This window comes from Anomaloglossus baeobatrachus, chromosome 4 (assembly GCF_048569485.1).
Source record: "Anomaloglossus baeobatrachus isolate aAnoBae1 chromosome 4, aAnoBae1.hap1, whole genome shotgun sequence".
NCBI lineage: Eukaryota > Metazoa > Chordata > Amphibia > Anura > Aromobatidae > Anomaloglossus > Anomaloglossus baeobatrachus.
The window spans coordinates 34,850,743-34,866,467 of NC_134356.1; positions in this window are offsets into that span (position 1 = coordinate 34,850,743).

Genomic DNA, 15,725 nt, shown 5'->3' on the forward strand with positions numbered 1-15,725 from the left:
CAACGAAGCAAGGTGATATTTTTTGAGGTCTGGAAGGCCTGCCCCCCTCGCAAGTCTAGGCTTGTTCAGGACTCTATAGGCCAACCGAGGGCGTCTGTGTGCCCAGACGAATCTGGTTATGCCTGTTTTTAATCGTGAAAAAAGGGAAGCTGGCAAGGGTATGGGAATTGCCTGGAAAAAATATAACAGGCGAGGCAGAATATCCATCTTTATGGCATTTATCCTGCCTAACCAGGATATTGGCAGCTTATTCCATTTCAGGAGATCCGCCTCTATCTTCCCCAAAACTTTAAGGATATTAGCTCCGTACAAGGACGAGACATCAGAAGTCAAGTCAATGCCAAGATATGACAATGATTTCCCTTGCCACCTAAAGGGGAACGACGCTCGAAGCTGATCGATCACCTGGTGCGTAAGGGAAATATTAAGCGCCTCCGACTTGTGCATGTTCATTTTAAAATTGCTCAGAGAGCCAAATCTGTGAAGTTCCAACATAATGTTCAGTAGGCTCGTCACTGGATTTGTTATGAACAGCATCAAGTCGTCGGCGAAGAGAGCTAGTTTATCCTCCCTGCGCGGAGCCGGGACCCCTTTAATTGATTAGTTGGACCTTATTGCCACAGCCAAGTGTTCCATTCTGAGAACATAGAGCAGGGGGGACAACGGGCACCCCTGCCGCGTTCCATTCTTGATGTCAAAGGAATGGGAAATACCCCCGTTAACCTTAATCTGAGCAGAGGGGTTCGTATATAAAGCCGAGATCCTATCCTATAAAGCTGAGATGTATTGTTTGCTGCAGACCTGCCGCCTCAAGGACCTGGAACATGAACTCCCAGTGCACCCTGTCAAAGGCCTTTTCTGCGTCCACCGACAGGATGCACGTGGGTAATCCAGTCCTCCGCACTCTATCAATCAGGGATATTGCACGTATTGTGTTATCTCTGATTCTCGTCCTCTAACAAATCCTACTTGATCAGTGCTAATAAGACAGGGAAGAAGCGGCTGCAGTCTATTTGAAATGAGCTTAGCATACATTTTAATATCTATATTGATCAATGATATTGGTCTATAGCTCCCGCACTGGGAGGGGTCTTTACCTGGCTTGGGGAGGACAATTATGTGGGCTGCCAGCGCCTGTTTCGGGAAGGATCCGCCATTGGATACGTAATTACAAGTGGACAAAAATTGGGGGCTCAATTGGTCAATAAAGCGCTTATAGAAACCCGCTGTAAACCCATTAGGCCCTGGGCTTTTCCCAATCTTTAAAGACGTCTGTTACCTCCTCTAATGAGAAATCCTCCTCTAGGCCTGTGGTTATTATTGGGTCCAGCTCTGGTAATTTGGTAGAGCGAATATACGTTTTTATTTTCTCTACTAATTGTTGTTTAGGGAGGTCAGAAAAATGACCCTTAATATTGTATACATTTTGATAATATTCCCTAAAGCATTGTAATATCCCCTTTATGTTCTGGATTTTTTTCCCCTGTTTATCATTTTTGAATGGTACGTGAGTAGCCAAGTTGCGTGGGTGTAGTGCTCTGGACAGAAACCTGCCGCTCCTATTCCCATACTGGTAGAACTTGCCCTTAAGTCTTTCCCTCCAGCATTGTGTTCTCTAGTCTAAGATGGACAGTAGTTTCTGCCTGGCTGTAGATAATTGACCAAATATGTCCTGCTCATTTGTGCGTTTGTGGGTGGATTCTAGGTCAGAGATCTGGGAAGAAAGCGTTTTGATCTCCTCCATTCTTTCCTTTTTAAGCCGACTGCCATGTTTTATGAGGACTCCTCTCAAGACACATTTTAATGCCTCCCACTTCATGGATGGGGCAGATTGGTCAGCCATGTGATACAGTGTGAAGTTTGAGATTGTTTGGGTCACGTCTGCCAAGCATAACGTATCCTGCAATAAGTTCTCATTGAGGCGCCATGTGAATCCTGACCTTTCTGCTTTGCCAAGTTGTATGGAAAGATATATAGGGGCGTGGTCAGACCAAAGGATGGAGCCTATCTTTGTATTTAAGTGGAAATCTAGGAGCGTCTGGGATATGAAGAAATAGTCAATCCTGCTGTAAAGTCGGTGTGGCATGGAGTAGTAGGTGTAGTCTCTCGTGTCTGGGTGAAGAACCCTCCAGGGGTCCACCAGCTTCAGGCCCTGCAGCTGCCTTTTAACTTTATGTATAGAGGAGTGAGGATATGAGGACTTACCCGAGGAGACATCCATGGACGGATCCATTGGCAAATTGAAGTTGCCACCGAGTATCACAGGAAGGGGACCTGCGAAGTCCTCCAGTAATGTCCGACATCTGACTCCGAACCCCTGCTGGTCCTTGTTGGGGAAGTACACATTAGCTATCACAAAATTGTGGGAGGTCCAAGAAACTCTTAGAAAGACATATCTGCCCAATGGGTCGAGTGAAAGACTTGTGGAAGGCTATGGACGTCCCGCGGGACTTGGAGTCTGGGCAAGTGCTGTGATACCAGACTGGATAGAATTTAGATGAGCACCGAGGCACTGAATCTTGCCTAAAGTGTGTCTCTTGGAGTAGTAATATGGAAACACGCTGTTTATGGTTATTATAACTTATTTGACTTCTTTTATGAGGGATGTTAAGCCCCTTTACGTTCAGAGAGCAAAACTTGAGACTATTCATTGTGTCTGAGTAGGGTAAACAAACTGATATTTGGGACTGCCACGACTGCCCAGACGAGAAAGAGAGGGAAAAAGTGAGAAAGCATAGACAAAGGTAGAAGACATAAGATAAAAAACATTAATAGTAGACCTTGCGCAAAAGCGCTTGCCTCGACCTGAATGTGCCTAAGGAGAGCAGTAATGTCTGTTCTGCGCACTGTGAAGGGGGAGAAGAAGCCGAAAACAGTGCTCACTCCCTCACCGACCCTCCCAGCCATTCAAACATAGTATAATAACATTGGGGTATTGGGGTAGTGCAACTTGACCCATTATGCCAATGAAGCCATCAATATATACTTTAACAGTAACTTTATTTTAAACCTTAAACATTAGCAGAGATCGTCCAGCGGACTGCGAAGGAGAATATGAGGGGAGGGTGAAGTGGGGGATTGGAGAAGGTGAACTGGTGACTGAGGGGGAAGAAATGGAAGGAAGGGGAGGCAGAGGGGAGAGAAGAGAGGAGGAAGGGGAAGAGGGGGGGAGGTGGGAGAGGGAGAGGGGGGAGAGGGTGGGAGAGGGAGGGGGGAAGAGGGTGGGAGAAGGAGGGGAAAGAGGGTGGGAGAGGTGGGAGAGGGAGAGGGGGGAGAGGGGGAGAAGGGGAAAAGGGGTTAAGGGGGGGAGAAGGGGGGATGGAGAGGAAGGGAGAAGGAAGAGGTTTGGGGGTTTTTTTTGTGCAGGAAGAGAGAGCAAAGTCACAGACTATCTAATGTTATTCTGACTTCCCAAAAAAGTTACAAAGAGCTTACAAATCTCCATGTCACATTGTTAATGGGTAGAAGGAGGGGAAATCATGGCATCCCTGTTTTAGGACCAGCAAAAGGGATGTAATGAGACCCAGTGGGTCTGTCTTCTAACCACTTGTGGATGGTGATTCTGAAACTTTTAAACGTCAAAGGAGATCAAGAAGGGGACCTCTGCTGCTCCATTGGGGTCTGTTTGGGGTTTTTCTGTCTGTTCCTCGATCTTGAGGCCTCTTGCCAATTGGGTGGAATCACCAGCAGGTGTAGGCTTTTCGGCCAGTCAGGTAGATCTGTCATTGGTAACTCAAATGTTCCAAGGACTTAGGAAAGGAAGGTCCCCAAGGGACTGAAATATCGCCGACTTGCTCTCCTTTGTAGCCACCAGTTGAAAGGGGTAGCCCCATCTGTATATTATATTTTTGTCCCGGAGTTGATCCAGCAGGGGGCGCAAGGCCCTCCTCAGCATGAGGGTGCGCCTGGCTAGGTCAGGGAGCAGCGTACCCTGAGAATCCTGGAAAGCAATTGGGCCTTTGGATCTGGCTGCTGCGCTAATGCGTTCCTTGGTTTTAAACAAGTGCACTCGACATATCACATCTCTGGGCCGTGCATTGTTGGGTGGTTTGGGCCCCAAAGCTCTATGAATGTGATCTAATTCAACAGTGGTTACCTGATTGTCCCCAAGATCTGCATGAATATCTGCTGTGCTGCGGCATCTAAATTGGATGATGGCACGGATTCCTGGAGTCCACGTATGCGGATATTATTCCTCCTATTGCGGTTTTCCTGGTCTTCCAGGCCTGCCTCCAGCTCCTCCAGCCTGGCAGAGTGATGGTTAATTATTTCACGGTGCTGCTTTAACTCTGATAGAGCTGCATCCAGTGATCTCTCCACCCCCTCCACTCTCTCTGTGAACTCCCTCTGCAGGGCATGTATCTCTTGCTTGTAGGTGTTCACCAGCCTGCACACAAGCTTTTCCAAATTGTGTTTGGTGGGGAGAGATTTATTGTATTTACTAATGTCACGGAGATTCACCTCCTCAGAGTCTATTTAATTCTCACTGGAATCCTGAGAAGCGGTGGCTGGGGAATCCCCTACCTTTGAGACATGCTTCAGTGAGGAGTGTTGTTGTTTCCCTGCCATCGCCATCTTGGCCTGAGCAGCTCATGTTTGAGTGGGGGTGCTGGAGGCCAGGAAGCGATCCATCCTGCTTGTTCCGGTCTCCAGATTTGCAGCTTGCTTGAGGGAACGTCTGGGTCTGCCCATGTGAGGTTTGGGCTCAGCTGCACCACCTGTAAGAGGCTGAAAGAGTGGCCTGAGCACAGAGCTAAGGAGATGTGTGTCTCACTCTGCCATCGGCAAGCCACGCCGCCGTTGGGTCAGGTTTTTCATCTCTCCAAAGGAAGTTGGGGGGTCTATACCTCTACAGGAAGTAGGTGTGGGTCTATGTCCCGCTACAGAAAGTAAGGGCAGGTCTATGGCTCTCTGCAAGAAGTGGGGTTGGGTCTAGGTCTCAACAGGAACTGGAGCCGGGTCTATGATCTTCTACAGGAAATGAGGGCAGGTCTATGGCTCTCTACAGGAAGTGGGGGTGGGTTTATGTTTCTACAGCTAGTGGGAGTGGGTCTGTTGCTCTAAACAAGTGAAGGTTTGTCTTTAACACTCTACAGAAAGTGGGAGTGTCGCGGACGGGTGCCGCCTCCGCTGCGGCAACCGGGGCGAACGAGTGGCGCTCGGGTCCGGGGCCGTGTCTGGGGCTCGAGTGGTGACCGGACCCGGGGCTCGCGCAACCGCCCGTCCACGCACACAGTGAAAGAGGGGGGTATTTACAGGGGAGATTGTCTGTGACGCCACCCATGGGTTACAGTGATGGGATGGTGGCACCGCCGCTGCCTCTCGGGGCCGACGTCCGGGACTGGTGATGTAGGGTGGCAGCAAGGTGTTTCCCCCTCCACGGGTAGGGGTTGGCTGTAGTCCCAGGGCCCAGGTGTGGGTAAGGAGCAGGCCTGGGGAGCTGTCGTCAGGTTGGACCGGGTGACACCGGTGTACTCACGATTATGAATAATCCACACAGAGTCCGTACTGTAAACCAAGGCTGGATGCTGGTTGCCTCTGGAGGGGTGTGCTGGTCCCACACATGGGTGGACAATGTTGGGCCCTTCCTCCTGCACATGTGTCTTTTGGTGTGTGGATTAACCCTGCTTGGAATGGGAGAAATCCGCTCCCCTGCAGCTTTGGACGCAGAGGGAGCCGTTGCCCGCCGACGCTGACCCGTGGGACTTCAGTGGGTTCTTGGCGGACACCCTTTCCCCCGTGTTGGGCTGCCGGTCTGCTCTATCTGGGCTTCTCTCCTCGGGAACTAGGCCTGGTACCTTGTCCCGCTGGTCAATTAACAGGGGCTTGAAGCTTGCCTTGTCTTAGGGTTCAGGTACCTCGCCCATGCACGGTCTCTGGACCGGATTCCCTCCATCGCTACCGGTGGGCTACGACCCTGCCCTGGTCCACTTCGGTTCCCTCGAATGAATCGCTGTCTCCTGTGGCCCTACAGAGCTGTCTGCCAGCTAGTCGGTTTTCCCATGGTCCCAGGGCTCCAATCCTGACCACACTGCACTCCGACTTCCACTCCACTGCACTCAACTGGACTAGACTCTCTGACTGACTGAACTGAACTCCACTGGTTCCCGCCCCGTGTCACCTCAAGACCCCTAGGTGGGCGTTCCCATCCACCTGGTCCCACCCACTGGTGTGTCCTGTGTGTCATGGGGTGACTAGGATTTGTGGCTGATGTTCCTGTGTGTGGGATGTGTGGTGTTAATTCCCAAGGAGGAGACAATTCCTGTACTCCTGGTGGGGGGGGGTACAGTCATCTGTGACAACCTGGTTTCACCAGGGCGATAAAGGAGCGGGTCTTCTATACAAGAAGCGGGTTTCTATACAAGAAGTGGGTCATTTATCTTCATTTATCTACAGGAAGTTGAAACTGGTCTTCATTTTGTACAAGAAGTGGGGTCAGGTCTTTGTTTTTCTACAGGAAGTGGAGTCGGGTCTTCGTTTTTCTACAGGAAGCAGGGACGTGTCTTAACATCTCTACAGGATGTGGGGGTGAGTCTATGGCACTATAGGAAGTGGAAGTAGGTTATTGTCTTTGTACATGAAGTGTGGGTTAATTTTTGTTCCTCTACATGAAGTGGAGGTGAGTCTTTGTCTTTCTACAGGAAGTAAGGTAAGGTTTTTATCTTGCTATAGGAAGTGGCGGGTCTATGTCTCAACAGGAAGTGGGGGCAGATCTAGGGCCTTCTACAGGAAGTGGGGACGGGTTGACAGCTCTCTACAGGAAGTAGGGGCAGGATTAGGTCTCTAAAGGAAGTGGTGGCGGATCGGTGTCTCTCTACATGAAGTGGTAGCAAATTTTCGTCTCTCTACAGGAAGTGGTAACGGATTTTTGTCTCTCTACAGGAAGTGGTTGTGGATCTTTGTCTCTGTACAGGACGTGGGGGCTGATCTATGTCTTACTACAGGAAGTGGGGGTGGGCCTATTGTTTTCTACAGGAACTTGATGTGGGTCTGTATTTCTCTGCTTTCTCTGAGAGGAGAGTGTTGTGAATACATTGGAATTAGATTCCAGTTTGGGACTCCCGCTTGTGGTCAGTGCTGGTAATGCAGCTGACTTGCTGAGTGGGAACTGGACAGCTGAGTAGGATCAGGCCATTTGGTTTGGGCCTATATAACTATGTAGCTTCCTTTTGTTCCTTGCCAGTCCTCAATTATATTTCCTGTGTTCTAAGGACTTCCTGAAACCAGCCCATTTCTTTGTGTCTACCAGAACTCCTCTCAGATAAGTTGGTCTTGTACCTTTGCTTATGGTTTTTCACTTTCTTGTGATTTTGCCTGTGTGGAATTCCTGGTGGAATTGGATTATTCCCTGCTGGGAGTATCTGTGTACCTTGCTCCATATTCTGTTATGTATGTGTATTGTCATGCTTGGTACAATATTTAGTCCCCTCTCTATATCAATGTTTTTCTTGGATCCCAGTAACACCAGAGTACTGATATAGCTGGGATGAGCCTGTTCAGTCTCAGTATTTTTCCATGTCAGGCGTGCTGGTATTTTATTAGGGTTTTTACGATTGCAGTCAGTGCTCTTTCCTATTCTTTCCTATGCAGATAGTTTTGGGCCTCATCTTTGCTGACTCTGTTCTCTAGCTACGTATTGTGTCACCGTATGTGTGTATTGTTACATCACCGTAATCTTTACATGTGGGGGGCTTTCTAAATCTTTGGGGAATACTCCGAGGCAGATTAGCTTTTCTACATTTCCTCTCTGTTAGAGTATTTAGCTCTCTGGCTGTGTCGAGACGACTAGGTCATCGTAGGCTTGTCCCATCATCTGCATTAGGTCTGCAGTTCATTAAGGTTCCAGCCACTCTGGTTATTTTCTGGGTTTCCGAGTTATTGCCCTTTTTCTGATCCTCTTCGGTCACTGGATCACAACGGGAGAGGGGGCTTTCAATTGAAAGCAGGAAATCAATTAGACGATGGCATGCTGTAAAATTCAAGAAAAAAAAGCCCCTGCACTAATAATGCTGGCAGAATGTTTATGAAAAGAAATCAATATTCGGGTAAAAGGCAAATTCAAAGTATGAGACTTTGGACAGTCAGTGGACATATTAGACTGGTATGTTAACTAATAAGCTTATCTCATGGGGATGAGGGAAACAAGTCACTTTTACTCTGCTTTTGGGTAAAATGACAGGCATGTTTTAAAATCCATGTTCAGGTTTTAGCAAGTCCCTGCTGCACCATGTGTTGACTCAATATGGCAATACCTTACAGAGATGGACTTTTGCCATGCAGTACACATAGAGCCTTTGATGACAAGTAGGCTGTGTCTACCAATATGGGCCTTGATGTGTTAAAATATTTGCATTTCAGTACACAGTGTTGACAATGGTATAATAAATGGAACATGATCCTATTCCTATCCTTGCAGCCAAAAGCACAAGGCCAAAGTCCAACTCTACACCGATAATAACTAGTCATGGGCGAGCACGAAAATACTCGGGTGCTCGTTACTCAAGTCAAACAATTTCTAATGCTCGGGTTCTCATTTCGAATAGCAAGCGTAATGGAAGTCAATGGGAAACTCAAGAATTTTTCACACAGGCCCCCCCAGGAAGTCTATGATACGATACGATACGATACACTTTATTGATCCCGTGGGAAATTATGGTATCACAGCAGCACAACTTAAATCATAACATGAATTACTTAATTGACAAGACAGTAGAGTTGACAGAAGAACATTATACATTAGATTAGGACATACACAGTGGGTGAACTGAAAGTCTAGGGGGGTCTGAATATCATAAGTACTCAGCAGTGAGGGACACTCACTTCAGGAGACTCTCCCATCTCTTCCCGGATTTCAGCTCCATGAAGGAGGAAAAGAAAACATATATCCTGCTGGGGGAAGAAGAGAGCGCAGTGGAGATAGCAGCGCGATATGTGAGCGAATGTCATAGACTTCCAGAAAGAGAACTATGATGAGCCATGGACTTCCATAGCCCCCCATCCCAGATGTGGCCCCACAGTCCCCACCATGGATGTGCCCCATCCATCCTTCCTACAGTCCCCACCCTGGATATGCCCCATCATAAGCCATGGACTTCCATAGCCACCACCCTAGAAGTGCCCTCACAGTCCCCACCCTGGATGTGCCCCATCCATCCTTCCTACAGTCCCAAACCACCATCCCCACAGCCCCAGTCCCTATTGTACACTTGCTTTGGCAAAACTAATTTGTATTTGGTCCTTCCAATAAAGCTTATTTGATTTGATTTGATATGGATGGAAACACTGCTGAAATGGAATGGGAACAGCATGGGGTAGCTACCTGGACATTTCTCTGATTCACAGGTGACTGCTGAAAACAATGTTGTCCGAGTATTACTCTACTTTTACGGACTAACAATAAAACAAACAAAACCAAAGATAAAATTGATTTCACTGGAAAGAATATTAAGAAACATTCTTTCCTGTGTAATGACATATATAAAGCAAAATAAAAAAAAATGCCTCCTCTACCTCTATCTTCACATGTAGTGTTTTTGCATGTCCTAATTGCTTTCAATGTGCAAAAAAACGCTGCAAAAACTTTGAAAGCATTGACATGCTCCTTCTTTCAAAACTGCAGCACTTTTCCATTTTAGTTAAGAAATAAAAAGAATCATGGGCATAAGATTTTACCATTTTTTTCCCATTTGTTAAGAGTGGGACTCGTAGACTGGTTAAGCCAATGCCCTAAGTGCAAAGGCTGCCAAAAATTGAAAGGAGGAATTGCAATACACCCTGGAATACACGTAGAGGAGGGCCTCAGAAAACACTTTTTTGCCCATTTGGAAGGAGTGGGACTCCTAGACTGATAAATTGTAAGCACAATGTGCAAAGCTGCCAAAAATTAGAAGCAGGAACTCCAATACACACTGGAGCACTTGTAGACTAAAGGGTGCTTTACACGCTGCGACATCGCTACCGATATATCGTCGGGGGTCACGTCGTTAGTGACGCACATCCGGCGCTGGTAGCGACATCGCAGCATGTGACACCAAGGAGCGACGATCGAAAAATCGTTCAAAAACGGTGATCGTTGACACGTCGCTCCTTTCCTTAATATCATTGCTGCCACAGGTACGATGTTGTTCGTCGTTCCTGCGGCACCACACATTGCTATGTGTGACACCGCAGGAACGACAAACATCTCCTACCTGCGTCCACCGGCAATGAGGAAGAAAGGAGGTGGGTGGGGTAGGATGTTATGTCCCGCTCATCTCCACCCCTCCGCTTCTATAGGCCGGCCTGTTAGTGACGCCGCAGTGACGTTGCTATGACACCGAACGCACCTCCCCCTTGAGGGAGGGATTGTTCGGCGGTCACAGCGACATCGCTGACAAGGTATGTGTGTGTGACGGTGCCGTAGCGATAATGTTCGCTACGGCAGCGAGCACAAAATGTCGCACGAATGAAGGGGGCGGGTGCTATCGCGCTCGACATCGCTAGTAATCGCTAGCGATGTCGCAGCGTGTAAAGTACCCTTAAGGCCTCAGTGGGATGCTAACCACTACTTATGGGAAGTATGGACGAACGAGTAGTCAGGAAAGCTGGGGTCTGGTAACGAGAAGACACGTATGACAACAAAGAGTAAACAGAGGCATAGTCAAGTCAATATTTGAGGGTCAGAAATCCAAGAGAGTATGTAATACGTTCAGGGAGAATAGAGAGACGTGGTCAGGTAACGGTCCGAAGTCAAAAGGCAGGAGATCACGACAGGAACAGGGAGCGGGTAGAGAGGAGTGAAATAACAGTCCGGGGTCAGAAAACAGAGATCAGAACACTCGCAGAAATACAAGCCAACAGCACAACTGCAGAACCAGAGAATACAACTGGCAAGGTTCTTGGAGAACATTGTAGGACTGCTTCAAATGAGATTTGCCGTGACGTGGCGAAGCAGCTCAAGAAATTGCAATTTTTATTCATATGTGAGGCCGTATGGCACATTTTATAAAAATATTTTAGTGTAGGACTGCTTCAAATGAGATTTGCCGTGACGTGGCGAAGCAGCTCAAGAAATTGCAATTTTTTGCCAAAAATCTCAAAATTTTTAAAATAAGTACAGTTTGGAATGTTTAGTGCTGTAGTGCACATTTGGTGCTGCTTTTTGTTTTTTCTTCATTGAATTGGTCGGTGGTTGACCTCCACCTTGCTTTGCACCCCAATTTGGGATGTATTCCATCTGTCTAGATTTTGGCGGTTGGTGACTGTTCACATTAAGTCATCAGGCTTTGTCCACAGGCTATTTACTTCATGCAGCATTTGCTTGGACCTGTCCCGCCCACAGCCATGACTCAGTCATGGGTACGGGATTGAAATAGACCAGGTGAGTGCTGCTAAGAGCAGTTCTACTATTCATATGTGAGGCCGTATGGCACATTTTATAAAAATATTTTAGTGTAGGACTGCTTCAAATGAGATTTGCCGTGACGTGGCGAAGCAGCTCAAGAAATTGCAATTTTTTGCCAAAAATCTCAAAATTTTTAAAATAAGTACAGTTTGGAATGTTTAGTGCTGTAGTGCACATTTGGTGCTGCTTTTTGTTTTTTCTTCATGCTCAGTAAAGAAGCCTGAGCAATTACCAGGAAGTTGGAACAGCTGAGTAATCAGCACCAACATAGAATAAAGCACTGTCAATCCAGCAGCTAGCTCAGTAACTCAGGAAAGCGCAGTAGAGCATCTCCAAAGGCAAGATGCTCCGCACAGAAGAATCGTGACACTCAGAACACATTTACATTTAGAAGGAGTGTTGATTTCTTTGACCAACAAGGAGTCCCAGAAGTATAACTGGCACAACAAGGACCTTCAGACATCTTATTCTGATTTTGCTCCAACGAAGGTGGGTGGCAATTCCTCCAGTGCCGGCTCAGGGCATCAGGGAGCCCCGATGAATCAAATAGATGGAAGTAGGGGTTTCCAAACTTTATTTTATCTCTTTGGAGACCTTTGTCAATGAAAATCCATGAACCATGTAGGTGGAAACTTCTCCAACCAGTAGAGGCAAATCTGAGGCTCTCCCTGCTTAAGATGGTTTTGTGCATTTTTAGTGCCATCGGGGGCATAATAACTAATAGGTGCATCCACCCGTCAAATGAAAATGTTGAAAGGCCGACTGTTCTTAAAAGGAACAAAAGCTGGATTGGAGTCGACTTCTCAACCCCAGTGGATGACAATAGTGGAACATAAAGCCAATTCATATGTAGTTTTTTTTCTGGCGTATTCCCATGCACCACATCACACTCCAAAAAGGGTATACGGGTCATGGTTTTTTTTATTTTTGTTCTCCTCCTACACCACTATATCCACAGTCATCATGCAGCACTCACTCATAATTTTCAGAGGGCCAGCTGGCGAGCCTCAATAATTTGTTAGAAGGCCAGTAGCTGACCCCTAGTCACAATTTTTAGATGGTCAGCAGCTGGCCCTCACTCATAATATTTAGATGGCCATCCGCAGGCCCTCACTTATAATATTTAGAGGGCCAGCAGCCGGCCCCCACTCATAATATTTAGAGAGCCAGCAGCCGGCCTTCACTCATAATATTTAGAGGTCCAGCAGCCGGCACTTACTCATAATATTTAGATGGCCATCAGCCGGCTCTCACTTATAATATATAGATGGCCAGCAGCTGTCCCACACTCATAATATTTAGAGCCAGCATCCGGCCCTCACTCATAATGTTTAGAGGGCTAGCATCCAGTCCTTACTCATAATATTTAGAGGGCCATCAGTCAGCTCTCAATCATAATATTTAGTGGGCCAGCAGCCGGCCCTCACTCATAATGTTTAGTGGGCCAGCAGCCGGCCCTCACTCATAATGTTTAGATGGCAAGCAGCCAGCCCTCACTTATGATATTTAGAGGTCCAGCAGCCGGCCCTCACTTTTAATATTTAGAGGGCCAAAAGCCGGACCACACTCATAGTATTTAGGGGGTCAACAGCCTCCTGCCGTCACTCATAATATTTAAAGGGCCAGCAGTCAGCCCTCACTCATAATATTTAGAGATCCAGAAGCCAGCCCCCACTCATAATATTTAGAGGGCCAGCAGCTGGGCGCCGAGAGTTGCCCAACAACTCTTTATCGAAGAGCAGCGCTGCCGCAAGGACACAGAGACGTAGGGCAGCTGGTTGTGCCTCAGCTCATTTCATGGTCGGAAGGTCCTTCAACTAGGCCATCCGACCTAAGATCCTGACCTCTTAATTGAGCAGTGTATGGTAAATGGTTCCAACTTCAGCCAATGACAAAAAGTCACAGACTTTTTTAGGACCTTCTCAGTTTTTTCTTGCATGAGGTTCTTGAGGTTCTTTTTGTCTACAATTATAACTTTTACTTTTTTGGGGCCAAATCCTCCTATCTGCTACCAATTCTGACATCTGCCTGTTCTCTTCTTACAACACAACTCTGCCAGCCTCGATCCTTGCACCGTCTGACTTCATCTCGCACAGTTTGCCTTTCTATACTTGAAATGTCGATAACACAGATGTTGATAACACAGATTCCATCATCATCATCAACTCTTGTATATAAAGAGCAAAGAACACACAATCCTAAACGACATTCCTAAAGAGGGATTATTTGTGCCAGAGTTTTTTTTTTAATTTTAGCTTAGAAGAAGTAATCTGGTTTGTAGAAAGTGTTCTAAAAAAATAAGTCGTCTCTTTCCAGAGTAGACACTGGGTTAGCGGTATTTTGTATTGTAACTACATAAAAACCACCATGTTGTTATGAAAAGTAATCTAGATGTATGAGAATATAATGGAACGCGAACCAGACTGACAAGTCCATTTGGCCCGGAACGCGAAGCACACTGACAAGTCCATTTGGCCCGGAACGCGAAGCACACTGACAAGTCCATTTGGCCCATAAAACTATACAGTGAACAGAACCATAAGAAATGTAATAAAACAACAGAAGTATGGAATAATTCTGCAATTTAAGTAGAACTAATTGATAGACTTTGTAAAGGTAATCAAATCCGGTGTAGTGTTTATTGCCGTGTAGACCTCAGTACATTGAGTACAACATGGCCGTCCTTGCACTGCAGAGTCGTAAGCTTCTCTGGTCCTCTATGTATCTCATCTAAAGCTGTGGGGATATGAATAACATACAGTGGGTGAAATAAGTATTGAATACATCACCAATTTTTTTAAGTAAATATATTTCTAAAAGTCCTATTGAATTGAATTTCTCATCAGATGTCGCTAACAACTCACCTAATCCACACAGGCAAAGAAATCAAATGATAGATGTCCATAAATTTAGTAATGTGTAATAATAAGAAAGGACACAGGGAAAAAGCATTGAGCCAAAAAGCCATGGAAAGTCATAACACCAGCTGAAATTTATCAGTAATTAAAAAGCAATCCTAACATTAAGTGAAAAATAATATGACCTGGTTCAACTGATGGCCTATAAAAAGGTGTCTCATTATGAAGCAGCCACACAAGAAACAACTCATGACTGGTAAAACCAATGAGCTGTCTCAACAAGACCTTCACAACCTTATTGCTGCTAAACATACTGATAGCATTGGTTACAGAAGAATGTCTAAACTTCTGAAGGCTCCAGTGAGCACCCTTTCTGCCATAATCTGTGGAAAGAACGTCGTTTCACAATAAACCAGCCGTGACGAGGTGCTCCCCACAAGATTTTAGACAGAGTAATGAAAAGAATTATCAGAAGAGTTGTCCAAGAGCCAAGAACCACCTGTGGAGAGCTACAGAGAGATCAGCAGGTACAATTGTCTAAAAAAAAAACACCAAGTAATGCACTCACTCTCTATAACCTCTATGCACGCTCCGGTATGCACACTCACTACACAAGACGCCATTGCTGAACAAAAAACTTGTGTAAGCGCATTTAAAGTTTGCTTAACAATATATAGACAAACCTGTGAAATACTGGAAGAATACAGTCTGGTCAGAAGAAACCAAAATTGAACTCTTTGGATGCCATAATACACCCCATGATTACAAGCCATAAGTCACTGCATATCACCCCCAAAATACCATGCCAAAAGTGAAGTTTGGAGGTTGGAACATCATGGTGTGGGGCTGTTTATCAGCAGATGACACTGGCAAATTTCATATAATTGAAGGAAGATTGAATGAATAGATAAATATTCTGAGACATTCTTGATAAAATTCTGCTGCCATCTACCAGGATGATGAAGATGAAACGAGGGAGGACATTTCAGCAAGAGAATGATCCCAAACACACAGCCAAGGAAACTCTCAATTGATTTCAGAGACAGAAAATAAAGCTACTACAATGGCCGAGCCGGTCACCGGAGCTGAATCCAATAGAAAATGTCTGGAAGGAACTAAAGCTCAGAGGTAATAGAAGGAGCCCACAGGATTTGAAAAATGTTTGTGTGGAAGAATGGGCCAAAATCACACCTGAACAATGCAGGCAATTAGTTTGTCTATACAGGAGGTGTCTTGAAGCTATCATCAATAATGGAGTCTTGTTTAATATGGGTTAATTTACTCTAATAGTATTTATCAGTGCAAGAATCATCAATTTATCCCTTAGGCAATCTAAGACTAAAGCCCTCCATACACAATAAATAGTGGAGGACTAATTGATGGTTTAGATGATTGTTCGGCTGACAGCCATCTCTCCCAAGCTCCCCTATACTCAGAAGCACTCAGCCCAGCCGAGTATGGCTATGTTTTCTATGAGATGGGCA